Raw genomic sequence first — 25,754 nt, 5'->3', positions numbered from 1 at the left:
GGGTTTTAATTTTTTGAAAGATTTTATTTGTTTATATATTTATTTATGACAATAGGAGAGAGAGGGAGGGAGGGAGGGAGAGACTGAGTGAGAGAGAGAGTGAATGAGAGAGCCCAGGCAGGGGGAGGGGCAGAGGAAGAGGGAGAAGCAGGCTCCCTGCTGAGCAAGAAGCCCCACATGGGGCTCCATCCATGGACCCCGGGATCATGACCTGTGATGAAGGCAGATGCTTAACTGACTGAGCCACCCATGCACCCCTGGTTTTAATTTCTAAGGCAGGGTTTAGCAAAAATATGTGGCAGACTCTTCAACTATTTACCAAGTAGACACGATATACTTTTCAGGGGATGTATGGTAGAGGTCCTCTTTGGAGGAGCTTTGAGATCAGTCCAGCCCTGGGGACTACATGGCCGAGAGTAGGGATTGCTGCATGGTAACCCCCCTGCTGGGGAGCACTTCACGTTGAATTCTGCCAACTGGAAAACCCAAATTGGTGAACCAACAACTACAGACTTTGCGTTATTATCAGATGGACAGTGTCAATGACATATGTCAGTGCCAGAGGACTGGCTGACAGGCAGTTTGCAAACATCAAGGCTCTGCGTGGTTGTAAAGTGGACACATTGTAAAGACTTGGTACTAGCTTTCTTTCACAAACTCACCTAAACGATTCTCACCTGTATTTGACTATACCTCAAATCTGTTGCTTCTTGGATTATAAAATAACCTTTTCCTTCAGGTTCTTGAAGTCTATTACAGTTTGAATGGTGTCCCCTGAAAAGGGGGGACTGATACTAACCAATACTTTGATACTAACCAATAGTATCAAAGACTGTGACCCTATTTGGAGAGACCGTCTTTACAGAGATTGATAAAGTTGAAATAAGGTCATTAGCTTGGACCCTGATCTAATATGACTGGTGATTCTATGAAAGGGGGAAATGCAGACATAGACATAGGAAGAGTTAGGACAGAAGCCGATGTTAAAAAGGAAAATAACTTGTCCCACAGAGCAGACATACCCAAAACAACAGAACTGCTCTTTGATGGAGACAAATACTTGCGAATTGATCAAGTGCCGGAGTTACAACTTCGAGAAGTAGAGGAAGAGCAACCAAATCTCTTGCAGGAGACGGATGTTCCAGGCCTGCTCGAGCCAGGTCTCAGAGAGCACCAGGACTGGGCATGCTGAGAAGTCAGGCCCAGAGGTCTGTTCTAATCAGAAGATGTGCTGAATTTTAAAGATTTGGATAGCAGGGCTGTGGTCAGAAGGGCAGTTACCAGAGGAACACGTGATATCCTTGAATCAGAGAAGGGAAGTGGAGAGAAGGGGACGAGGGACGGGAGGCAGTCTGACTGACAGCTAGGAAGGTTTAGGACGTCAGAGGCAGGGAAGAGCGGGTAATGCAAGTTCAAGGGAAAAAGCCGGGCCATAGTGGATCTGGCACAGGAATCAGAGACATTAGTTGGATGCCTGAAGAACATAGCGGAAGAGCAGAAAATAGTTTGGGGAAATAAGCAACATTCCAGCCGAAAAAGGCAGACAAACAGGCAGAAGCCACAGTACTGAAATACTAGGAAAAGGAGTCCCAGGAATTCAGTTCAGTGCAGAAGAGAATTATGGGGGCAATGCCAGTGGTTCTTGCAGCAGGTTTCTGATGGGAAATCCAAAGCAGAAGCTTCCTGTTCTCTGCCCGTCAGTGAACAGACTGGCAAGATACCGTGCTGGTGACTGTTGGTTACAGGACAAATCGCAGTAAATTCTCACATACACAGATGCAGGGAAAAAATGTGTTCAGAAGACTGGCCATGGACTGGACTAACTGGAGGAAGTCCGTTGTCCTGGGAGACATAAAAATTTGGGTTGATGGGATGGGCTAGCCAGCGGAGAGTCAGCCGGATACGCAAGAAGTTCCGAAATGGTTTTTTTGAGGATGATGATGGCATCTGAGAAGGGTGACTCGGGGCTTGTGTAGAAGCTAGCTTTGAGCAGAAGAAGCCAGAGGAGGGCGTGTCCAGCTCGGAGGTTTGAGTTCGTTTTTTCTTTTCAAATAAGTCTCTGCTAAGGCCATTGGAAAGGGCTGTGGAAATCGGGGAGAAGAGGTGACACTAGCAGTGACGAGTTTCCCTGGACATGAATGTTGGATGTTGCTGACGGAAAGAGCCAGGAGTTGTGGTTCGAATGGTGTTAATGTAAGGATGGGCGCAGGAGGACCAGGAAGCACAGGAGGTCGGCGGAGGCCAGAACGGTTAACACAGAGGCAACAGGAGACTGTGAGTGACTGAACGTGTGGTCCACTGTATAAAACCGGGAAATCTACCTCTTGATTCTCAACTACCCGAGACAGAATTAGTGCCCAGCCTAATTTTTGAAAGAAGTGTCTACTTTTCTCAGGAAGTGACAGGCAGCTGCTGTCCCTTTGAATCCTTCCCTTTTTGGCCACACAAATTCTCATGGTTAAGCCCATTTTTTTCTTGTTTTGTGCACAGTGCAGAGTGTAGAATAGTAAATGCAACCCGTGCACCTGTGTGTTGCTAAGAAAAGACTGTCCTTTTCTTTTGAGCACTTCTCACTTCTTTTTTTTTTTTTTTTAAAAGATTTTATTTATCTATTTGACAGAGATCACAAGTAGGCAGAGAGGCAGGCGGGGGGTGGTTGGGTGGTTGGGGAAGCAGGCTCCCCGCCGAGCAGAGAGCCCGATGTAGGGATCGACCCCAGGACCCTGAGACCATAACCTGAGCCAAAGGCAGAAGTCCAACCCACTGAGCCACCCAGGCGCCCTCACTTCTCACTTCTTATTTTTCCTCCTAGCTTTCATTATTTAATCCAGCGGTACTCCACTGGCAGCATGTTAAAATCACTCTGATACTGAAAAAAAATACCTGTAGCGAACTCCCCCAAGGTTCTGATTTCATTGGTACGGCCTGAGCACCACATATATTTGGTAAAAGCTCCTCTTATGATTTTAACATGTTGCCAGGATTGAAAGCCACTGGACGATTGGGTTTCTCTGGACTTTCAAAAAGGTGAAGCCCAGCCTTGGGCAGAATTCAGGTGATGGGTTAGACTTATGTTCTAGGTTGCTTTCATGGGTTGTTAATGTCAGTCCACTCAACATGTCCCAGGAAAGCATTTGGGGTGAGCCACAGTCAGCTTGCTGATCCCTCTAGTCCTGATAGTATTTTTGATAATTTGTCCGTATAATCATAGTGTGGAAATTTCCAGCCAGACATTGTGTCTTTATTTTCCATGTTTCTTAATCAAAATCTAACAGAGTTATTAAATATAAGTGGCTTGTAAGTCGCTGTTGTAGGGTGTAAATACTAGCAAAACTAAATCTTTTTTTTTTTTAATTTTAAAACTCTACCTTTCTTTCCCAAAGTTCTTTTAAAGTACAGCTTTAGAAGTGAAGGAATCCTTGAAAATTATTCTAATATGATGCCTTAATCTTATGGAGGAGACCCTGAGAGTCCATGAGATGTAGTAATTTATGTGAGTGTGCACAGGGAGGAAAGGACAAAGAGACAGAGACCAGGATCATCTTATGCTGATACCCACCCCAGAGAGCTCTCTCTCCTGCAATCCTGCCTCTCCTGTTTCCATTCTTTCCTTTATGTTTCCATCTATTTGCAACACGTATTTGCTAACTGCTCCGCACCCAAATTGGGTACCAGACAGGTCACAATGACTCCAAGTTTTCATTTAGTGGAGCAGAATAAAATATCTTTCTAATAAACAGTGACAAATATTTGTTAAAAAAGTACTGTGCAAAAGACACATTTTCAGGATAGGATATATTTTCCAAATTACATTCTGGGTGGAAACAGCAGAGCTCTTAAGAGTAGCTGGCATAATGGATTTTATTGTAGCTCTGCTTTTTTTGTAGGAGAGTAAGAAGCAGAGGTAAGTGGTACTAAAGAGATAATAACAAATTCTTTTTTACATAAGGTTTTATTTATTTATTTATTTATTTATTTGACAGAAAGAGAGAGAGTGCGTGAGAGAGGGAACACAAGGAAGGGGAGTGGGAGAGGAGAAGCAGACTCCCCGCTGAGCAGGGAGCCTGATGCGGGGCTCCATCCCAGGACCCCGGGATCATGACCTGAGCTGAAGGCAGATGCTTAATGACTGAACCACCCAGGTGTCCCCTTTATAACTAAAATTCTGAAAGATGAGAAACATTTGGGCAAAGTTGTTAGCTGTCATAAGCTATGGAAATGTACATTATAGTCATGGAAATCATGGAATTATGAAAAGTTTGGAGTTTGGATTGTTGGGCTCAGATCTTTTGTTTTAAAAATGAAGACTTCCATGTATGCTGACGAAAGGTCAACCAACAGACACTGGGAGCTAGAACTTAGATCTGATTCTGCATCCTTCTTTCTTGGGATATTAAAAATAAAAGGAAGAAGTTTATCAGGCTGTTATCACTCAGGCTGTTTTCTTTTTATTTATGAAAGTCCTGTAAGTTCATGTGGAAAATACTAAAAACCACAACAAGGCAAACATACCAGGTATTTTTAGAATCTGTTTCCTTTCTTTCTTTCTTTCTTTCTTTCTTTCTTTCTTTCTTTCTTTCTTTCTTTCTTTCTTTTTTTTAAAGATTTTATTTATTTGACAGACAGATCACAAGTAGGCAGAGAGGCAGGCAGAGAGAGAGGGGGAAGCAGACTCCCTGCTGAGCAGAGAACCTGATGTGGGGCTCAATCCCAAGACCCTGGGATCATGACCTGAGCTGAAGGCAGAGGCTTTAACCCACTGAGCCACGCAGGCGCCCCAGATTAGTTCTTTAAGATAAGTAATTTTGGAAGTACAAATACGTGTAAGACTCCTGGTAAGTACTTCCATCTTCCCCTCCAGAAATGTGTGTGTGAGGTACTCATTTATCTGCACCCTCTTGTCCTGGCTGCATTCCATATATCCAGCTACCCTGATGTTAGGGCTCCCCTCCAGGAACCTAATCACTTAAACACAAGAAGTGTATGTGTGAACCAACAAAGTTCGGAGCAAATGTGGAAAGACATTAAGGGTAAATCAAAGTCAACTAAAATATTAAGCACACCTCCCTCCCCCACCTTGTCCATGAGGACTTCCATGTATGCTGCCTTACCTCCACTCACTCAAATTTGAAATTGAAATTAACCTTATTTTATATGACAGCTGAGGTTCAAGAGCTAGTGGTGTGTTTATGTGAGTTTCATTGTAGCACAGGTGGGCTTCCCCGCTCCAGCCTCCTGGCCTTCATGTCACCCAGCAGCTGCCTGAGGCCACTGCCACAACTTGTGTGGCAGCTTGTGCTGGGCTATGGGGGCAAGTGGTGGCTGTCCTCCAGCTCCTGATCTGCTCCCCAAACCAAACACCTTTGCTGTGTGTGCCGGGTAGAAGGGCCACACCCTTGAGGCACTTCTCCCTGTGCTGGGGAGATGCAGGTGTTCTGGCTGGAAAGGATGGGCAATTTGTGGCCAGGAGCCAGGCTTTCAAGTATTATGGGTCTGTGCAGGGACAAACAGGCAGAGGAAACCCTCTAGTGGCTGTAGGAATCCCATAAGCCATGGGTATAGACAGTAACCCACTTGAGTTGATTCCAAGGTCATCTAACAGAAAAGAGGGGTCAGAAATTCTGCATGTGTCCCTTTAGAAAATAATTTTAGTTTTCACAGAAGTTGTATATGCATGTGTGTGTGTATTTAAAGGAACTTTTAGGGGCGCCTGGGTGGCTCAGTGGGTTAAAGCCTCTGCCTTCGGCTTAGGTCATGATCCCAGGATCCTGGGATCGAGTCCCTCATCGATTGGGCTCTCTGCTCAGCAGGGAGCCTGCTTCCTCCTCTCTCTCTGCCTGCCTCTCTGCCTACTTCTGATCTCTGTCTATCAAATAAATAAATAAAATCTTTAAAAAAAATAAAGGCACTTTTAATTTTAGAACAGCTTTAGATTTATAGCAACATTGTGAAGATGGAGAGCTTTGCAATATCCTCCACACCTGGTTTCCACTCCTAGCGAGATGTTGTGTTAGAACTGTGTCTTTATTGCAAGTGGAGAACCAATACTGATCCATTATGGCTAACAAAAGCCCACATTTTATAACAATTTCCTTATTTTTTACCTAATGTCCTCTTTCTAGTCTAGTATCCAGAATGCCGTATGACAATTTGTTATGTTTCCTGGCTGTGACCGTTTGTCCGACTTCTCTTGTTTTTAATGACCTTGACAGTTTTGAGGAGCACTGGCAGGTGTTTTGTAGCATGTACTTCAGTGGGTATTTGTCTGATGTTTTTCTCATGCTTAGATGGGAATTATGGCTTTTTTGGGAGGAAGACGGCAGAGCTCAAATGACATTCTCATTACATCATATCAAAGATACATATTATCAGCTTGATTTATTTATTTGTTTTTAAAAAAAATATTTTATTTTTACTTATTTATTTGAGAGAGAGAGTATGAGAGGGGAAAGGTCAGAAGGAGAAGCAGGCTCCCCACTGAGCAGGGAGCCCGAAGTGGGGCTTGATCCCTGGGCCCTGGGATCATGACCTGAGCTGAAGGCAGAGGCTTAACCACTGAGCCACCCAGGCGCCCCAGTTTACCACTTTTTTATATCAATATAGATTCATGGATATTTATTTTATACTTTGCGTTGTAATGTCATACTCCTTAATTTTGTTGCTCACATTGTCCCAGCTTTGAGAAAACATATATATTTTAAAATATAAAAACACTCTATCGGGGCACCTGGGTGGCTCAGTTGGTTAAGCATCTGTCTTCAGCTCAGGTCATGATCCCAGGGTCCTGGGATCAAGTCCTGTGTTGTCCTGCTCAGTGGGGAGTCTGTTTCTCCCTCTCCCTCTGCCTGCCACTCCTTCTGCTCATGTGCTCTCTCTCTCTCTGTCAAATAAATAAATAAAATTTTAATAAAAGTAAAAATAAAACACTCATCAAAGAACTCTGTCAACTTGAGTAACAGGAGAAAATGCTTTTTGTTTTCCTTAATTGGTCTCATTTATACTATTCTTCCATCAAAGAAATTATGATTGCCTGTAATCTAAAAATTAGTGTTTATTTCCTCATGTGCTAAGATCAGAGAATGAGTGACAAGATTTCAAGGTTGAGTCAGGCCAATGCGTGATTCAGTGCTGTAAGACATACCTTTCTCAGTCCTAAGTCTGTTGCTGGTCTGTTGCTCCTGGGTTGGAGATGGACCCCTTGCCATGGTTCTTTTGAGGCTACATGGTATAGTCACTATGGCCACTGTCACTTCCCTTATTGGTTTCTAGTTTCTGAAACTTTTTAAGGTTCTTTAAAGAATTTCTTTTTAACATATTATCTTCCCACCAAAAAGCTTTTGCATATACTAGTTTCTCTTTTTAGAATTTTCCTTCATTGGGTGCCTGGGTTACCTATTCGGATGGGCGTCTGTCTTTGGCTCAGGTCCTGATCCCAGAACCCTGGGATGGAGTCCCACGTCAGACTCCCTGCTCAGTGGGGAGCCTGCTTCTCCCTCTCCCTCTTCCTCCAACCTCCCTACTTGTGCTTTTCCTCTCATTCACCTTTTCTCTAATGAATGAATAAAATCTTTTTTAAAAAAAAAAGTTCCCTCTGAGTGCCCCTCATCTCAAACCTATGATTTTCATGCTTTAGTAACATTTATTAATTGACTTACGCATTTGTGGCAAATCTGAAATTTGTAGGACAGGTTGTCAGGCTGGAAACTCAGGCAGGAGTTCACACTGCAGTCTTTAGGCTGAATTTCTTCTTCTCTAGGAAACCTCAGTGTTTGCTATGAAGGCCTTCAGCTGATAGGATGAGGCCCAACCACATTATGGAAGGTAACTTAAAGTCAACTGATGGTAGAGGTTAACATTATCAGCAGAATATCTTCACAGAAACACCTAGACTAGTGTTTGACTGAATAACTGAATACTACAGGCTTGCCAAGTTAACATGTCAAATCAACCATTACAATGACCAGGATAGAAATGTGTTATGAGGCAGAAAACATCGTAATGACAGGACAGTGGGACATGGGAATGGAGAGGGGACATGGGGGAGCACTTGACTTGGAACGGTCATGGGGAGATGACATTGGAACTGAGATATGGAAAAGAATCAGCTATGCCAATCGGCTATTGCATTTCTACCCATTCCCAGATGGTATGGATGCCGCTGCTTGGGGCCGTACTTTGAGAAACATGGCGGCTTAAGGGTACACTTCTTTAATTATACAATTGATCCTGGGACAGCCCCTTAACATCTCAGAGTGATCATGTTCCTCAATGTCCCTATCTCCCATACCCTGAGAAGCCGAGGCTTTTGTTGAGAAGGTAAAAATCTCAGAAGGGCAACTTTGAAAGATCCTCAGAAAGAGTGAAGCTGGAGGGCTGTTTCAAGGAAGGATGAGGCTTCCTGGAAAGTGACACTAGACACGGATTTCGTCCATTGGTAAGGAGTGCGGTCTATGCACAGCGAAGCGGTCACGGGCTGTACCCTGTGACGGACCTGTGGAAAGAGACTTGCCAGGATGGTATGATTTAAGTACTCTGTTGTCAAATGATGTCCGTGTGCTTTGTGCAAAGCGGTTATTCCCTTATGATGTCCTTTTTGTGGGAGGAAAATCTTGGTGCAGGAAGGATTACAGAGAATCCAGGAGGGGACAGAGGGACGTTCAAGCCTTTGTGAACCTTACCCTCTGCGCGAGTGGGCAGTACTGGGAAGACTGTGGCGGGTTGACCTGGATGACCTCCAAGGTCCTGTCTAGCACTCACAAGCCTGTTGTCCTGGCTTCTCCTGGCGCTGTGCTCACGGTAATCCTGATTTGACAGAATTTTAAAGTTAGAGGGCTGCTTCCTTGTAACAGCTGCTGCAGAAGTGGCTGCTCGTGGTCTGTTTCCTGAGAGAATTTTCCTGATTCTGGTGGAGCCAGGACCAACCCACAAAGTCAGATGTTCTTCACAAGCCCTGCGTGCCTGACTCTCCCGTCCACCGTCCAGTAGGAGGCTGCCTTTTCTGCCCTTGATCCAGTTCCCGGCACGCTGCAGGGCAGGGAGCTGTGCTGAGGAGCGACTGACTTGGGAGCGGACCTGCCGGGGCCTGGTGTTCTGGGAACTGAATATACCCTTTCTTCATTTCATCTTTGCTGGACTTGATTTAGGGAGCAGTTAATGAAAAAACATGCCCCATTTCCCCCTAAGTTTTGTGTTTTTAAACACCACCACCAACAAACAACCATTTATACATACAAATGTTGCTTAAGGAGACATTTGGCTTTATACAAGGGTCAAAACCTCTTCATACAAGGGTATACACGAAACCTCTTGGAGGGCCTTTTGTTGACTAATTTAAAAAATCTAGAGTTCGACAAATGAAGAATTATGGAGGCATTTTATTCTGGTGGGCATTAGTGCGTCCTTGAAAAGAAAGAGCAGATATGTTGACTTCCTTGACTTCACAAATTTCACTTCAACTGGTCTCAACCACCAGTTACGGAATCCATTTGTTCTATTTATTGAAGGCGGTAGGGGGAAGGGGGCGCGAGAGGCCTGGATTCCTTGAAGGAACATAAATGTGACCATTATGCCGAAAAGCAGGTCTCGTGGAATATAAGAAGGGAGTATTCACTGTGCCTTTAAATTTCTGTTCTGTGGGGCTGGTTGTTTCCCTGGATGAAATGCAAAGCAAATCTCAAGACTTTCTGGTCACTTCCAAGTAATAAAGGACCTCTAGTCACTAATTAACATAACCAGTCCAATGTAAATATCAAACCATGTGAGTTTCATTTACTGTCGCATCTCCTCCCCTTCCCCCGTTCAGGCCTCAAAGAAGCTTGCTGCCTGCAGCAGCTGAAAGGGCAGTTGGCTTCTTTTTCCTTCTCTCACATTAGTTTCTCTTTGTGCATCTTGCCAGCTAAGTGTTTCATTCCTGCGGGGTTAGAATGGCTGGTCCAGCTCAGAGGAAAGGGGGATGAAACACGGTGAGGTGGTGTCATGCTTTCTAGGTCTGGCACGTGTTAGGAACTTACTCGTGGGCGCTTTGGCTATACTCCCTGTACCCCAGCTCTGGGCATCTTTCACTCGTGGATCCGTGCATGTGTGATATCACATCCTCTGGCTGGTTATGGATGGTCCCTCCTCAGCCTCGGAATCGACAAGGCACCTTCCGTCTCCTTCGGGCTGCCCCCTTAGGCTGAATCCAGATCGAACCTACGTTAGTTCTTTCTGGCCGTGGCCGTCATCAGCTCCATCCTTTGCTTCCACCAACTTTGTGAGCATAGACCAGTCCCAGCACAGCCATCCCTCCTGCTTGCTGTCAGAGTAGTGGGCCAGGTTGTTTCTTGAGATTTCCAGGTGGATCAGTGTGTCTGCCTGTTCTCAGCAGACACTTACCAAGTTTTCCCAGGAGTTGTATTGAGGCCGCCTTTCCAGGGCTTGGAGTGAACATGGGCATGTCCTACCTCTTCCATCCCAGGTGGAGGGGGCAGACAGCAAACAGCTTTCTCTGAAAATCCTCTAATTCTCCAACTCCTGATCCTTATATACTCTTGATGTGTGAGAGGAGAGTGAAACCCCCCATGCTACCCTTTGCTTCACCCCCTGCCCCCCAAAAACTGTGTGGTGGCCTTTGATGTTACTTTGATTGTGCCATATACTGTTTAGGGATCTCAGCCCAACATTGCAACACAATGGCTCCATTTTAACATTCTGTTTGTATATCCATATTTGACCAAAAAACTTCTTTAACCTACTGACCATCAAAACACTTAATTCAGCTAATAAAAAGACTAAAATAATGAGGCTCATCTTTCTGCCTTCAGGAGTCTCCATTAGGTCATCCTGAAATGAGTCCCGAACTTAGTCTTCACCTTCAAAGAATTTATAATATTATGTAGCAAATTAACCTTATAACCTAAATAAAAGGCTATATAAAGTAAATGTCATGATATTTCCCCAAAATACCTACGTAGGCAGTAAATGCTCTTAATGGTTGTGAGGATTTCGTGGTGATGGAGTAGAATGGTTGCATCCAGTCATCGGTAGAGAAAGCACCTTCAAGCTAGCTGGCCTGCTCTTGGGTGTATGGGGTTAGGAGCCATCAGAGCCATTCTATTCATATGTCTTGACTTTGTCAATGTGGGGTGAATCTGTGGCTACTGGGTCACGTCATTACAGAGTTCCCAGGGATTATTAGGAGAAGCCCATGCTGTGAAGGGAGTTGGGACTCAAGAGGTTTAGGGGAGACTTAGTGCAACTACCAGAAAGAGCCTATTTTGGCAGGGCTGGGACACTTGGACCTATGTGGGTTTCAGGGCACCTGCTGATCAGAACATGTATTTCCTGCCTATACTTCTTTTTTTTTTAATTTTTTATTTTTTATAAACATATATTTTTATCCCCAGGGGTACAGGTCTGTGAATCACCAGGTCTACACACTTCACAGCACTCACCAAAGCACACACCCTCCCCAATGTCCATAATCCCACCCCCTTCTCCCAACCCCCCTCCCCCCAGTAACCCTCAGTTTGTTTTGTGAGATTAAGAGTCACTTATGGTTTGTTTCCCTCCCAATTCCATCCTGTTTCATTGATTCTTCTTCTACCCACTTAAGCCCCCATGTTGCATCACCACTTCCTCATATCAGGGAGATCATATGATAGTTGTCTTTCTCTGCTTGACTTATTTCGCTAAGCATGATATGCTCTAGTTCCATCCATGTTGTCACAAATGGCAAGATTTCATTTCTTTTGATGGCTGCATAGTATTCGGACCCAAATAAATAAAATCATGAATGAAAGAGGAGAGATCACAACTAACACCAAAGAAATACAAACTATTATAAGAACATACTATGAGCAACTCTACACCAACAAATTTGACAATCTGGAAGAAATGGATGCATTCCTAGAAACATATAAACTACCACAACTGAACCAGGAAGAAATAGAAAGCCTGAACAGACCCATAGCCAGTAAGGAGATTGAAACAGTCATTAAAAAAAAAAAAAAAAAAAAAAATCTCCAAACAAACAAAAGCCTGGGCCAGATGGCTTCCCGGGGGAATTCTACCAAACATTTAAAGAAGAACTAATTCCTATTCTCCCGAAACTGTTCCAAAAAATAGAAATGGAAGGAAAACTTCCAAACTCATTTTATGAGGCCAGCATCACCTTGATCCCAAAACCAGACAAGGATCCCATCAAAAAAGAGAGCTATAGACCAATATCCTTGATGAACACAGATGCGAAAATACTCAACAAAATACTAGCCAATAGGATTCAACAGTACATTAAAAGGATTATTCACCACGACCAAGTGGGATTTATTCTAGGGCTGCAAGGTTGGTTCAACATCCGCAAATCAGTCAATGTGATACAACACATCAATAAAAGAAAGAACAAGAACCATATGATACTCTCAATAGATGCTGAAAAAGCATTTGACAAAGTACAGCATCCCTTCCTGATCAAAACTCTTCAAAGTGTAGGGATAGAGGGCACATACCTCAATATCATCAAAGCCATCTATGAAAAACCCACCGCAAATATCATTCTCAATGGAGAAAAACTGAAAGCTTTTCCGCTAAGGTCAGGAACATGGCAGGGATGTCCATTATCACCACTGCTATTCAACATAGTACTAGAAGTCCTAGCCTCAGCAATCAGACAACAAAAGGAAATTAAAGGCATCCAAATCAGCAAAGAAGAAGTCAAATTATCACTCTTCGCAGATGATATGATACTATATGTGGAAAACCCAAAAGACTCCACTCCAAAACTGCTAGAACTTACACAGGAATTCAGTAAAGTGTCAGATATAAAATCAATGCACAGAAATCAGTTGCATTTCTCTACACCAACAACAAGACAGAAGAAAGAGAAATTAAGGAGTCCATCCCATTTACAATTGCACCCCAAACCATAAGATACCTAGGAATAAACCTAACTAAAGAGGCACAGAATCTATACTCAGAAAACTCTAAAGTACTCATGAAAGAAATTGAGGAAGACACAGAGAAATGGAAAAATGTTCCATGCTCCTGGATTGGAAGAATAAATATTGTGAAAATGTCTATGCTACCTAAAGCAATCTACACATTTAATGCAATTCCTATCAAAGTACCATCCATCTTTTTCAAAGAAATGGAACAAATAATTCTAAAATTTATATGGAACCAGAAAAGACCTCTAATAGCCAAAGGGATATTGAAAAAGAAAGCCGAAGTTGGTGGCATCACAATTCCGGATTTCAAGCTCTATTACAAAGCTGTCATCATCAAGACAGCATGGTACTGGAACAAAAACAGACACATAGATCAATGGAACAGAATAGAGAGCCCAGAAATAGACCCTCAACTCTACAGTCAACTAATCTTCGACAAAGCAGGAAAGACTGTCCTGCCTATACTTCTTGAGGGATGGATATCGCTCACTATTTCAGATACTAATAAATACCTGTAAGTGCTATATGATTCAGAACAACAGGCAAAGTGTCACAGAAACCCTTTATCTACATGAAGCTAAATAATAAATATGGGTAATTTCATTCATTTTTTTCATTCATTCATCCATCCACTTTTTCATTCATTCATTCATTTTTTCATTCATTCGTTCATTCTGTTTCCATATATTTACTGAGTATGAATATGTGCCAGGCAATATGATAAGGGCCAAGCAGGATCCCAAAGGAACAAACACTACAACAATACATGTGTTTCAAAGTGACAGGTCCTGTAGTAGTAGATTGCCTACCTACCCACTCCTCATGGAGGATTAAATCTGCTTGTTCAAGTTGTTCATCTTAGATCTATGTACTTACAATGTAAAAACACATTTTAAAAAATATTAGGGGAAGAGGATATTATCTTTAATGATAGGCTATTTAATTTTCTTTTAATGGATTTCTAAAAATCTGACATGGAGTATATTTAATTGTGGAAAGGAGTCTCAATATAAAACCTCTGTGGTGTTTATTCTACAGATCAGAAAACTTATACATACAGGACATCTGGGCTTCCTTCTAATATAAAAACAACTTATTTGGATTTTTTTTGTAAACAATGAAAAATTAATCATAAATATAAAACCTCTTCTTTCCATGAAAAAGACATTGAAGGTCACCATTATTGTCTTCCAATCTCTTATTAGAGCCCAGTCTCCAAATCTAGCGGTCGTATTTATTAATATGTTATAAATGGAAAGACTAAAAGATATAACTAAGGAAAATTGGGTGGTTTGTGGTTTCAACTTTACCGAGAACTTTGTGCGTAGAGGGATTCTAAATTCCATTTGCCATTTGAGTGCCAAGCATTTTCGTTGTATATTAAAACATCTTAATTCCTCATATTGACAGTCTGCTTCAAAATATTTTTTATTTTTATGGAAGCCTGTCATCCTGAGATGACAACCTCAGATCTGTCAACAATCTCCCACTTATTTACAGAGGTTTCAAATCCAACGATGGATATTTACCTGCGCTGTACAATGCCTCAGTAGGAGCAATGGGAGGTGGTTTGCAGTGGGTCTGAAAACATTGTAAAAGAGTAAGAACTGGCATTTCAACAATTCATTCCAAAAACACACTGGTTTCATAAGTGAGTTTCTGTTTTTCAAGTTTACATAGCTTGTTTCTGGTGTTAATGTTCTACTCCACACCTAAGGTGCCACTATGCGTGGTTATTTTTTATCCTCAGGGAAACAGTCGTGATTTGTACTGAATTTCAATGATGTTGTGTTAAGCAAACTGTCATTTTGGAAGCAGTAAGCAGGCCTTCAACAACAGCTCTTTATTTCATCTGAAACCTTTGGGCCACACAGCTCTGACCTTTATCACACTTTCCATTACCTTTAATGCATTATTAGCTTGTGCTTCTGGGGCCCCAGTCATTGTTAACTACTGGAAAAATAATGGTGAAAACGAACAAGTAGAACATGCCTTTCCTCTGTCATTGCTTTTAATCTTTGCGACAACATTTTGAGGTAGGAATTATCCCAACTTAATGGATCGTAGACTTTAATTGGTTCAAATTCACCCAACCTGTAGGTGGTAGAGATAGCATTCATACTAAAACATGTGAAAAGAGATCCAGCCTCACTGATTGTTAGAAAGTGCAAGTTGAAGATACTATTTTGAGAAAGATCAAAAAGTTTAAAGATCCGCTATATTTGTGAGGGCGTGCAGGTCCAAACTGTGTAGCCGCTAGAGAGGGTGTTTGGGCAACGTCTGCTAAGCTAGATATTGTACATATTGACATCCATGAGGATTGACTAATTGTAGAATTGTTGATCATGGAAAAAGACTGGGGCAAACTTAATTGCCATTAATGGGGAGGTGGTAAAATAAATTATGCACTAGAATACCATGCATTCATAAAAAAGAGGAGGATGTGTATGTAACAAAATAGAAAGCTGTCCAAGATATATTATTAAAGAAAACATGGGATGCCTGGGTGGTTCAGTCAGCTAACCATCTGCCTTTGGCTCAGGTCATGATCCCAGAGTCCTGGGTTCAAGCCCTGTGTTGGGCTCCTTTCTCAGCAGGAAGCCTGCTTCTCTGTCTCCCACTCTCCATGCCTGTGTTCCCTCTCTCGCCGTGTCTCCCTCTGTCAAATAAACAAATAAATAAAATCTTAAAAAACAAAACAAAAACAAAAGCCATGACACAAAACAGGATATATGCTACTATTTGTATTTTTTTTCTTTAAAGAATGTAGAAGACTGTGTGTGTGTGTGTGTGTGTGTGTGTGTGTGTTTTCTTCTTCTTTTTTTTTTGATTTTTTAAAATTTATTTTTTATTTTCAGCATAACAGTATTCATTATTTTTGCACCACACCCACTGCTCCATGCAATCCGTGCCCTCTCTAATTCCCAACACCTGGTTCCCCCGACCTCCTACCCCCTGCCCCTTCAAAAACCTCAGATTGTTTTTCAGAGTCCATAGTCTCTCATGGTTCACCTCCCCTTCCAATTTCCCTCAACTCCCTTCTCCTCTCTAACTCCCCTTGTCCTCCATGCTATTTGTTATGCTCCACAAATAAGTGAAACCATATGATAATTGACTCTCTCTGCTTGACTTACTTCACTCAGCATAATCTCTTCCAGTCCCGTCCATGTTGCTACAAAAGTTGGGTATTCATCCTTTCTGATGGAGGCATAATACTCCATGGTGTATATCTGCATGAACCATCTCTGGAAGGAAACTTCTAAAAACTGTTAACATTCAGGGTGCCTGGGTGGTTCAGTTGGTTAAGCATCTGACTTTTTTTGATTTCAGCTTAGGTCATGATCTCAGGTATGTGAGATTGAGCCCTGCACTGGGTCTGTGCTGTGCATGGAGCCTGGTTGAGATTCTCTCCCCCTCTTTCCTTTTACCGCTTCCCCCTCTAATCAAAAGAAAAGAAAACAATGTTAACATCCTTTGCCTCCAAAGGGGAAATTGGTGAGTGGCATGCAGAGGTGAGAAGAAATCTTCTCAAGATGTCTTTAAAAATAACTTTGGCCGTTTACAACAGAAACCACATTTTATGCTTAAAATGTCAAAGTGAAGTAATATCTGTGAAGCAAAGGAGAGATGCTCAGTTAACAACCACCCAGATTTACCTGAGGCCTCTGGTGAGCTTTAGAGAGATCAATAAAGAAATCAACTCTCGTTTTGGGATGTTTTGGTTGTCATCCTACCGATCTGATCAAAATCACCAAAATTGGTGGTCTTGTTCATACTGCTCTAGCTGGGAGGGAACAGAAATAATCCTCACCACAACTCAGCTAACAGAGAGGTTGAGACAATCTGGTTTCCTTTGCCAACGTCTTTGAGACAATCTGGTTTTCCTTTGCCAACGTTCATCATCTGTCTCCCCAACCTAAGACAGATGATTAACGTCCGTCTCCCCAACCTGTATTAGGTTGGGGAGACATGATGAAACCCAGGGTCATACACACAAGGCAGTCAAGGCCACTATGAGCAAGGCTCCCACGTGGTTCAGGCTGAGACTCATGAAGTTCCTGTTCAGAGTTTCTATGCAAATTCCTTTAAATGATGTGGAGAGTATAAAACCAAGGTTGCACGGGCTCCCGACCACTCAACAAACACTAGATTACCCAAAACAGGAAGTGGGTCTGTCTGGGAGCAGAGATGGCAGACCCTGTTAAGTACATGATAGTGAAGGGTGAGTTTGGGTTGATTGGGAAACATTCACTAAAAGGAATGCAGCATTTACTTTCAAGAATAAGCATGTCCAGATTCATGAGCAAAACTGTATTTAGTTCCATCATTCTTATGCCAGCTCTGAAAAAGATACATTATCACATCAAGAAGAGTCCGAGATCCCATTTTTCATGAAAAGAAAAGCCTGTGGGAAAGGGACTGTCAGGCTTAAACTTTTGAGACATCTGAACACACATCTGATGTGTGTTCAGATGTGTTCTAGATGAACAGGCATCTAGAACACACTTTTATTACTTTTGTGTTCCCCCATCTCTAGCATCATGATGCGGGGAGGGGTGAAATCCTAGGTATTTGGAATGGTCTCACCTTCAGTTGCCCTTTGGGAAAATGGTGAGTCTCTCTGATTGGACTGCTCTGCAGCATACCCATCAGAGCCCTAACATGGCCCCGGCACTGGTTGTGTTGTTTATATTAGATGATCAATTGCTTATGCAAGAATGAAGACTGTCCCTGGGAGGAAGAGCAGGATGTCTTTACTACAGCACTCCAAGGGTTAACCGAGGGATGGTTTGCTATCGCTCCTTTCCCTTTTGAGTTTTTCATACCTCTTGAGAAAGACTGGCACAGGACAAACTTCACATACAGATACCTCCTCCCAGGCTCTATGCATTTCTTTTCAAGCTTCCGTGCTTCCACAAGTAGAGATTTTTTCGGTTTGGTAAGATTTCCTTTTTTAAAATTCAAATACCTGCATGTCAGGTAAGAATAGAAATTAGTACGATCAGATGTATTTCTGCAAACTGAGCAAACGAGAGTTTTGATGGGATGGGGAGTTGGGAGGGTGAGGGAGGTGTTCATCTAGAACTTGAACTCTTGATGAACTCTTGTTCGTCTTGAACCCCACCGACATCCACGAAGGGCCCTGGGATGTTTGTGTTGAGGTCAGCGATGGGGCTGCTGAAAAGGAAGCTAAGGGAGTTGAGGACACACATGTAAGAGAGAACACATTGGCTAGGCAGACATCTTTTTAATGTTAGGATTCTGGGTCTCAGTGGGTTGACCCACATTGATTAGGGCTGGTTCGCAAACACTTCAGAGAAGAGAGAGGCTTACCAGTGGGTAAGGAAGGGTAGAGATGTATTAAGGACAAAAGATTGAGGGGAAGGGCAAGATAGAGAAAAGGAGGAAATTGCTCTTTGTACAACATTACAAACATTAACATTTGGCATAAAATCTATAGAATTACTCTTTCTTTGTCTTTATAGTGAAAAAAGCTGCTGGCAAATTTACTGAAAATAATGTCTTTCCTCAAGAATTGGCCAAAAGTTTGCCACTGAAGTTTTCTGAATCTCTGAGTGTTTATAATGTGAGTGCCAATAATCTTTCCAGTTCTTTTAAGAGGCTGTGGTTTTTAGGAAGGCTAGCACGTTTTGATCATAAAGTGGTTTTCTTGACAAGTACCATAGCAAAATGGGAAGAATTTTTAAGTCTTTCAAACTGAATTCTCTTGATAATTGAACTATACCAAAACAATTAATCTTTTTGGTTAAAGGTACTATAATTTGCAAGTTTGTACAATTTAGCAGATACAAGAAGGATTTAAAGTTTTTTGTTCATTTGTTTGTTTTTTGTTTTGTTTTTAGCTAGAAAGTTTGATTCATATGCTGTTGTCCTAAGAGTCAGATCTAAATGAACTCTTCTGAGGAGTAATGGATAGGAGTTGCATAACTCATTTCTTCATGTTATAAGGCAAGTTATTTCTCCGACCGCTAGTCGTTTCAGTGTTTTTAACTTATTTTCTCAAATCCTTCTCCACATTTCTTTACCAGTGATTTGGGAACGTGGAAGCAGTCTTGTGTTTTCCAAAGAGCTGGGAATTTCTAAGACTCTAAGAATAGCCCACTGAGCCACAAAGTTTATGTCTTAATTTGATTTATCCTAATCATGACCCACACTAAGAGAGGAAACAAGGCAGTATTCACCTGGAGCTGCTGGGCTTGGGTACAAAGCATGATGTATCCTAACTTTGAAGGCCCAAGTACTGGTCCGGTTCCCCTAGCCATACGACCTTTTGCAAGTCTCCTATGTCTTTTTGGGTCACAGTTTCCTTGTAAATATAATGGAGAGATTGGGCTTGATAATCCATAAGGGGACCATCGATTCTAATGGCCTGTTTGTTATGTGATAAGAAATCAGATTTATTTAGGAAATAGGAATCTGCTTCCAAACTTTCCCCTGAGCTCTCATTCTAAAGTCTAGCCATTATATCCATTCCTTTTGTGTTAAGTTATTGAGGAAATCAGTTAACAATGCAAATGTGATATCTGGAGGGGTGTAAGCATTCATTTTTCTTTTCTTTTCTTTTTTTAAAAGATTTTATTTCTTTGACAGAGAGAGAGATCACAAGTAGGCAGAGAGGCAGGCAGAGAGAGAGGGGGAAGCAGGCTCCCCACTGAGCAGAGAGCCCCACATGGGGCTCGATCCTAGGACCCTGACTGAGATCATGACCTGAGCCGAAGGTAGAGGCTTTAACCCACTGAGCCACCCAGATGCCCCAGCATTCATTTTTCAAACAATGTTTATTGGGGGTCAACTATACATCAGGCATTATACTAGGCAATGGACCCATGACTTGGAAAAAGAGAAGATACAGAGAAACACACAGGAAATTCCAAGAGCATGATAGGGGCTATAACTGGAGATATTTAGGGAGCTATGTGCATTTACAGGAGAAGCACCCATTAGGAAATCCAGGAGATCAAGGAGCGCTTCCTGGTAGCTGTAGATGTCTCAAGGGAGACTTGGAGGATGGACAGGAGTAAGTCTGGTGAAAGAATGGGAAGAAGATTCCGGATAGGGGCGCCTGGGTGGCTCAGTTGGTTAAGGGGCTGCCTTCGGCTCAGGTCATGATCCCAGCGTCCTGGAATCGAGTCCCACATCAGGCTCCTTGCTCCGTGGGGAGCCTGCTTCTCCCTCTGCCTCTGCTGCCACTCTGCCTGCCTGTGCCCGTTCACTCTCTCTCTCTCTCTCTCTGGCAAATAAATAAATAAAATCTTTAAAAAAAAAAAAAAAGGAAGATTCCCAATAGAGTCAACCACACTGTGACCATTTAGACTTAGAATCCAGAGGGTTAGACGAACTTGAAAGGAATTTGATATGGCAGGAGCACAATACCTATGCTAAAATGGGTGCGGACTCTGGAAAAATGAGAAAATGATTCAAGTTCTTTTACTGTTGAGGAAGATTACTCTTCTTGCAGTGTGGACTTCTTGCAGAATGGACAGTGAAAGGACAAGGTTAGAGGCACAGCTTGGGAGAGAAGAGAATGGCCTGAAAACAATAACAAGGATGAGAAAAGAAAGTAGAGCAGTCAGGGAGATGGCAGGAAAGATTTGTGATGGGTCAAATGTAGGGAGTGAAAAAAATACGTTAGGGCTGCAGACTGGATTTTTTTGCCATGTTACACAGTTACATGAAGGCAATGCCATTTGCTGAGCCAGGAGACAGAATGTAGAGTAGGTCTGGGGAAAAAAATAAGTTAATTTTGGCCAAGTTAAACCTCAAATGGCCCGTCCATAGTAGGTGTTCAATAAATACTTATTGAACGAATGAAAATGCAAGTAAAAATGTCTAACAGGTATCTAGAATTGTGGCTTTCCTAGTCAGCAAGGAGATCTTGGGTGGAGATATCTGTTTTTAAGTCTTCCATGTACAGAGGGAACCTAAAATCCTGGGAGTGGTTGATCATCCAGGGGAAGGAGTACAGAGCAGACAGGAGGGCCGAGCGCCTGAATCTGGAGGAGTATCAGTACTTGAGTAGAGAGGCAGAGATGCTTTCGGAAGTGGCAGAGTAGGAAGGATCATTAACTAGGACTAAACACTAACCTCCTAGAGGTTAAGTTCTGTGAGGGCAGAGATATTCATTTGGCTTATATTTGAGTGGCTGCTGTGGACAGAATTGGGTCTTTTTAAAATTCATATGAGGAAGTCCTAACCTCCAAGCTTACTGTGTCTGGAATTAGGATCTTTGGAGGGTAATTAAGGTTAAATGAGGTTATAAGGGTAGAGTCCTAATCCAATAGGACTGTGGTCTTATAAGAAGAAGAGAGCACTCTGTCTGCTCTGTGAGGACACAGGGAGAAGGCAGCTGTCTGAAAGCCTGGAAGCGAGCCCTCAATAGAGTCTGATCATGCAGGCACCCTTATCTCAGACTTCCAGTTTCCAGAACGGTAAGAACATAAATGTCTCTTTTTAAGCCATCTAGTCTACGGTATTTTGTTATGGCAGCCTGAGCTAACTAAGATAGTGTCCAACACTTAGAAATGATCCTGGTAAATAGTAAGGAATCAACATTTTTAAAATTGAGATGTATTTGACATAGCATTATATTACTGATCTATGCTTTTGAGCCAATTGAATGAATGAGTCATTCCCTGAGGTGCTCACAAGTATATAACTTCCTTGAGACAGTGTGTTTGTCATTGAAGGGGTTGGGAAAAACGATAAGCATTGACTAGCACAGAGGTCCTGGGTGCTCAGGGGGAGTGGGACGGAACCAATTATCCAGATGAGGATGGTAATAAAATAGGAAGAAAGACCTGAAAAGGTTCAACATGCACAAATCTCCTTTTTTTACCATTTGGCTAAGGCTGGTTCTGAAACTGGGCAAGGTTCTTGGTTGATTTCTAAGTGTGTGTGCAGTGTGTGTGTGTGTGTGTGTGTATGTGTGCGTGCATGCACGCAAAGGCCCTCCTCCACATTAGATTGGACTGTTTGAACCAAGGTAAATTCTGGCCCAATGGATACTGCCCTCTATAGAGGCTATCTTAAGCCGGCAATGAGATATCTCAAGTACATAACTGATAAAGGGAGGAAGAGGGACACAGTGTAATAATAATTGGAATAATTGGAATTCTTTTATAATTCATGGCACTTACAGTGAAAGAGTACTTTCTGAAGTGTCTTCTGCCACATGCAGGATAAGTAAATTATATGAAAAAGATTCTAAAGTACTTAAATTTTTTTTTCAAGAAAATATAAGATGAAAGTTACTAAATTCTGTTAAGCTGGAGAATTAAATCTGTGTCACACACTGATTCACAGTTCAGAGTTGCCGTTCTGCCTGACAACCCCAAATTCAAACTATCTCTATCCACTCCTGGGTAGGAAGCCAGGAAATGGCCACTGAATCCCAGGGTTCTTGAGACTAAGGACCTTGGGGTTTGATTCTTGGCTTTTAAGTAATTTTATTAAAAAAATTTTTTTTTTTTAGAGTGGCAGTGGGAAGAAAAGGCTGTTTAAGAACACGTTAATGAATACTGATTCTACTTGGCTTCTTATTACCTTGTTTCTTTGCAGGCTTATGTAACATTTGGTCATGTAAAAAGCCTGTTATGCTTAAAAAGGTCCAATAGATACAGTGTTAGTAAAACTCTGTGGTCTTAAAGGAGGTGACCCCAGGGAGAGGATTCCCACTGAGAGAAGGTTAGCTCCATGTTTTGATGCCTTGGCAAAACCATGTGCCCAGCACATGCCTGGTTGTGTCATTGGGTGGAAATGCGGTGTACGTGCTCCAATTTGTCCATATTCTGGGCCAGGAGGTAAACTAAATCTATGGTGAGAGAAATTAGGACAGTAGTTGCCTATAGGGGTTAGGGGTTGACTAGTGCAGGGCATGAAGAGAACTTTCTGGAGTGATGGAAATACTCTGTCACCTCACTGAGATGGTTGCCACAAGGGCATACCCATTTATCTAAACTAACCAGCTATACACATTAAGATACGTGCATTTCACTGCATATAAATTTCTCATTATACAACTAAAATTGAAGTTCAGTTGAATAGAAGTCTAGGAGCTAATCAAAAACCTTTAAAACAAAGAGACAGAATTATTTTTAAAATGAGTGAAACTTAAAAGAAAATTCTTCATTTTTCTTTTACTTTGGAGGAAATGGATGATGTCAAATAAATGCACAAGACAAGATCCCAAACAGAGCATTTTAATTTTTTTTTCTTACAGAGAGAAAGCACATGTGTGCCGCACGAGTAGAGGGGGAAGGGCAGAAGGAGAGGGAGAGAGAGAATCCTAACCAGGCTCCACATCCAGCATGGAACCCAACATAGGGCTCGATCTCATGACCCTGAGATCATGACCTGAGCTGAAATCAAGAGACAGATGCTTAACTGACTGAGCCACCCTGTGCACCCCCAAACAGAATTTTTTTTTTAAGATTTTATTTTATTTATTTGACAGACAGAGATCACAAGTAGGCAGAGAAGCAGACAGAGAGAGTGGAAGGGAAGCAGGTTCCCTGCCGAGCAGAGAGCCCGATGCGGGGCTCCATCCCAGGACCCTGGGATCATGACCTGAGCAGAAGGCAGCGGCTTAACCCACTGAGCCACCCAGGCGCCCCCAAACAGAATTTTTAATGAAAGTAAAGATCAGTTTGGACACAGCTAGATCTTCATGTTTTGAAGTGAAGGAACCATCTCTAGTACCATAAGCTGTTTTGGAAATAATTCCACATTTATTTCCTTCCATGTTTCTGTTGGAGGAATAATGGTTTTGTAAATGTAAAAAGCTTTTAATGGAGCTAGAGAAGACACTATGTTTGGTCATAGTATTATCTGGTTACAAACTAAAAATTCAGAACTCTCTTGTGAGTCCTGCTGCCAAGAATTGCAGGCTTAATCTTCAGGATTGTATGAATTTGAATTTTGACTTTATGGCCTCAGTTGCTATGAGGATACAAAGATAATCCTTTAGCAAAAACACTTTTGAAAATGGTAGAATGTTACATGGAAAGTTGGATTTTAGAGATAGTTATTAGATAGATGGGATCCTATTTTCTTGTTCTAAGTATCTGGCTTAATAAATTAGCCAATATGTGATGACCTGATATGACCAGGCACAGTGCTAAGCAGTCAGCGAGTTCCCAAATAACTCTATGCAGGCTTGTTCTCAAGGTGCTTCTGAGCAGGACAAGGGGATTAAAAAAAATAAATTAATAACTCATTCAAGGAAGAATGTAATAAATGCATAGAATATCATTGATGTTCAGTGGAGAGGAAATTCCTTTTTATTTTATTTTATTTTATTTTTAAAGGTTTTATTTATTTATTTGACAGACGGAGATCATAAGTAGGCAGAGAAGTAGGCAAAGAGAGGAGGAAGCAGGCTCCCTGCTGAGCAGAGAGTCCGATGCAGGGCTCAATCCCAGGACCCTGGGATCATGACCTGAGCCAAAAGCAGAGGCTTTAACCCACTGAGCCACCCAGGTGCCCCAGGAAATTCCTTTTTAAAAGGGAATAAGGATTATGGATGTGGTGGCATTTGGGCTGGACCTTGAAAAAAGGGTGCTTGCCCTGACAAGCGAGAAGCAGGGGTTGTAGGCAGAGAGAATGTCATCAGGAAAGCTGTGAGTGCTTGGAACGCTGGGGTTTTGTTTGGCTGGAGCATAGGGCTAGGGGTCCGATGAGATACAAGAGGCAAGAGGAAGGCCTGAACCCCTGGGGGAGCTATGATCTGGGGAAAGGGTAGAGCCAGGTCATCAGAGGATAGATTCTGAAGCAATAAGAACCCAGGAGCTAAAAGGCAGCAGAATTTAAGACGTAGGGAGAAGGAAGAGGCAGACAGGTCCCCGGGAGCCTCTTACAAGTCAGGTAATGAGGGCTGAAGAAGCCTGATGGAAACGTGGAGGGACGGGGGGAGGCAGCACATCTAGAATGCTCAGCAATGTAGAAGGTGAGAGAGGGAGAGACAGCCGGCGGAGAAGTCTGAGAGATGATCTTCTGGCGGCTCTGACTGGAGGGACAGTGATGCTGTGCATAGCCCATAGTTGAGAGGAGCGTCATGTTTGTGGGAGAAAGAGTGATGACTCATAATTTGAGCCAGCCAGAAAAGCCCGGGAGATGCTGGAAAAGCGGGTCCGGAGGTGCACTCAGCGGTGGAGCTGGAGAGAGAGGCACCGGACCAACCCTTCTTCCCCTGCCAGTGCCCGCAGTCATGGCCGTGGGGGGAGCAGGTGCCCTGTGACCTCGAGGAGAGGGCTGAGGGGAGAGCTGGGTGTTTTGCCAGAAGAAGCGAAGGGAAAGCAGCAAGCTGCAGGACGTCTTCCAAGCCTGGGAGATGAATCTGACCAGGACGAGGAAAGAGAATGCTGGAGAGAAAGCATTCAAGAAAACTGCCTTCAGTGGACTGACCTTGCCTGCTGGTCTTGGAGTGATCAGAGTCTACTAAGATTATTACAGTCTCCTTCGTTTTTCCTCCTTTTTTCCCTTCTTCCTTCCTACACATCCACATTTTTGGACGGGCCTAGTGCATGGGTGGCCACTGTTGACCTAAGGAGGAATTAGGATTCACCACTGTCACCTACAAAGAGGTACTGTCTTTTCAATATTTGCCTTTGCAGCCGATTGTGTAGGGATTGCCTCTCTGCTCAACTATTACAGTGTTTGGGGTCTTTTAAAACATGAAATTCATATTTACAATATGACAACATTAAAGTTTTTATAACTCTTTATATATATATGTATACACATATGTATGTATGTGTATATATATATATATATATATATATATATATATGTATAAAACTTCTAACTTTTTTC

At 42.4% G+C, this 25,754-nt stretch overlaps 1 protein-coding gene across 6 annotated transcripts in view; it reads left to right on the top strand.

Moving 5' to 3' along the window:
* Positions 1 to 25,754, top strand: part of ESR1 (estrogen receptor 1) — a 408,095-nt gene that overhangs the window by 79,255 nt on the left and 303,086 nt on the right. Inside the window, exon 1 of one of the 6 annotated variants that reach the window (XM_032338717.1) lies at positions 24,996 to 25,525. The exons of the other annotated variants lie outside the window; for them this stretch is intronic. The gene's annotated coding sequence lies outside the window, so the exon portion shown is untranslated. Of the gene's footprint in view, positions 1 to 24,995; positions 25,526 to 25,754 lie in introns of those variants that run through there. 6 annotated transcript variants of the gene reach the window in all.

The sequence above is a fragment of the Mustela erminea genome, chromosome 4 (genome assembly GCF_009829155.1).
Source record: "Mustela erminea isolate mMusErm1 chromosome 4, mMusErm1.Pri, whole genome shotgun sequence".
NCBI classification, from domain to species: domain Eukaryota; kingdom Metazoa; phylum Chordata; class Mammalia; order Carnivora; family Mustelidae; genus Mustela; species Mustela erminea.
The sequence above is the reverse complement of the archived record's forward strand: the minus strand, read 5'-3'. Positions and strand labels throughout refer to the sequence as shown.